This window comes from Schistocerca piceifrons, chromosome 2 (genome assembly GCF_021461385.2).
Source record: "Schistocerca piceifrons isolate TAMUIC-IGC-003096 chromosome 2, iqSchPice1.1, whole genome shotgun sequence".
Classification (NCBI taxonomy): Eukaryota; Metazoa; Arthropoda; class Insecta; order Orthoptera; family Acrididae; genus Schistocerca; species Schistocerca piceifrons.
Window position 1 is genome coordinate 458,336,354 of NC_060139.1, and position 2,614 is coordinate 458,338,967.

Consider the following 2,614-nt stretch of genomic DNA (forward strand, 5'->3'; position numbering starts at 1 on the left):
CGCCAAATAAACTAGTATAGGCATGCGTATTCAAATACAGAAATATGTAAACAAGCAGAATACGGCACTGCGGTCAGCAACGATTATATAAGATTTCTTAAAGGAAGTCATAGTCGCCGTTGACTGTATAAAATATTTATTGTTACTACTGCAATTTCGGCCTTATGGCCATTTTCAAGTAACACTGCAAAGTTACCTAAACACAAAAATACAAAAGTGAAGCACAGGGTGATATAACATAATTAAGCAAAAATTTTACATCACTTACATGCAGTCAGAATATAAAAGTATCTGACACGAGAACATGTCGTCGTCAAACTGCAGTGTTTTGACTGTGAGAGTCCCACAAGATCCGATGAGTACGACACTTATTACATCGTAACATGTTGTTAAATATATACTGAACTGTCGATGTTACCATCGTTATATGACACATACAAGTTCAGGTGCACTGACAACATGTGGAGCTAAGTCAGTTGGCGCGAAAATACATTTACTAAAGATACTGCCTGTGCACGTAGCAAAGATAGTGCACACCAAGGATACAACCTATAAGCTTTGTATCGTAAAATCTTTTCATCTGTCGACATCATACAGCTTACTAAATAGTACTATGATTGTAATGGACAGTAGGGTAGGACGGAAATATTTATTTATAACATAATAGAGGATAACACATGTGCTATCTGTTAATAAGCTCTCACGTTGACTTAAGTGCTCGTAAATGAGATGAAGACAGAGCTCTGATACATAATACTTTGTATGCGTATAAATTTTACGAATATAAATGGCGTAAACTTTCGCCAGCAATCCAATTCACTGTGCAGCACCATACATTCTGACAAAACATCACAATGCCACACAAGTATCTGGCGCAGTTGTTAGATGGCTTATTGCTGCTACAATGACAGGTTATCAAGATTTAAATGAGTTGCAACGTGGTTTTATGGTTGGCGCACGAGCGACAGGACACAGCATCTCCCAGGTAACGATGAAGTGGGGATTTTCCCGTACGACCATTTCACGAGTGTACCGTGAATATCAGGTATCCGGTAAAACATCAAATCTCCGAGATAGCTGCGGCCGGAAAGAGATCCAGTAAGATTGGAACCAATGACGACTGAACAGAATCGTACAGCGTGACAAAGTGCAACCCTCCCTCAAACTGCTGTAGATTTCAATGCTGGGTCATCAACAAGTGTCAGCGTGTGAACCAACCAACCAACATCATCGATATGCGCTTTCGGAGCCGTGCACCCTTGGTGACTGCACGACACAAAGCCTTACATCTCACCTGCGCCCATCAACGGAGACAACCTCATGAATCCATGGACCCTGCATGTCAGCAGGGGACTGTTCAAGCTGGTGGACGGTCTGTAATGGTGTCAGGAGTGTACAGTTGTAGTGCTATGGGACTCTTGATATGTCTAGATATGACTCTGACAGACGGCACGTACGTAAGCATCCTGTCTGATCACCTGTATCCATTCGCGTTCATTGTGCATTCCCACGGATTTGGGCAATTCGAGCAGCACAATGCGACACCCCACACGTCCAGAATTGCTACAGACTGGCTCCAGAAACTCCCTTAGGAGTTTAAACACTTCTGCCCGCCACCAATCGTGCTGTTCAGATGGGATCTCCACTCCCTCGTACCCTTACGGATTTATGGATAGCCCTGCAGGATTCGTGGTGTTAATTCCCTCCAGCACTACTTCAGACATTATTCGAGTCTATGCCACGTCGTTTTGTGGCACTTATGCGTGCTCGCGGACTGCGAGCTGATATGAAACTTCCTGGCAGATTAAAACTGTGTGTCGGACCGAGACTCGAACTCAGGACCTTTGCCTTTCGCGGGCAAGTGCTCTACCATCTGAGCTACCCAAGCACGACTCATGCCGCGTCCTCACAGCTTTAATTCCGCCGCAAGGTATGCAGGAGAGCTTCTGCGAAGTTTGGAAGGTAGGAGACGAGGTACTGGCGGAGTTAAGCTGTGAGGACGAGGCCTGAGTCGTGCTTGGGTAGCTCAGTTGGTAGAGCACTTGCCCGCGAATGGCAAAGGTCCCGAGTTCGAGTCTCGGCCCGGCACACGGTTTTAATCTGCCTGGAATTTACATGGTTATATTGCGGCAGAACTGTTGTCACATCGTATGAAATTTATCTTCTTCTCACCAGGCACATCTTTTCCAACGCAAATCTGGCTTCAGACTGGCTTATTTCAGAGACAACTTGTTAAAAATCAGTATTTACAACCTGTGTAAAATTTTGTAATACAATGCCGTCTCCTGATTTCTTCAGCAAAGTATCGGTTCCCTCCTCCTTCTCCCTCCCTCCCCCCCCTCTCTCTATCTATCTATCTTTATTCTTCTACATGTTTTATGATCCTTGCCGTTGAGAGGATATTTGCTGTTCGATATTTAAAAATGTTCAAATGTGTGTGAGTTCCTAAGGGACCAAACTGCGGAGGTCATCGTTCCCTAGACTGACACACTACTTAAACTAACTTATGCTAAGAACAACACACACATACCCATGCCCGAGGTAGGATTCGAACCTTCGGCGGGAGGGGTCGCGCAATCCGTGACATGACGCCTCAAACCGCGCGGCCACTCCG

The 2,614-nt window shown here is 45.0% G+C and overlaps 1 non-coding gene across 1 annotated transcript; it reads left to right on the forward strand.

Moving 5' to 3' along the window:
- Positions 1-2,014: 2,014 nt before the first annotated feature.
- On the forward strand, positions 2,015-2,089 carry Trnas-cga. The gene has a single exon. It is a non-coding gene; the product is annotated as a tRNA-Ser (tRNA).
- Positions 2,090-2,614: the final 525 nt, after the last annotated feature.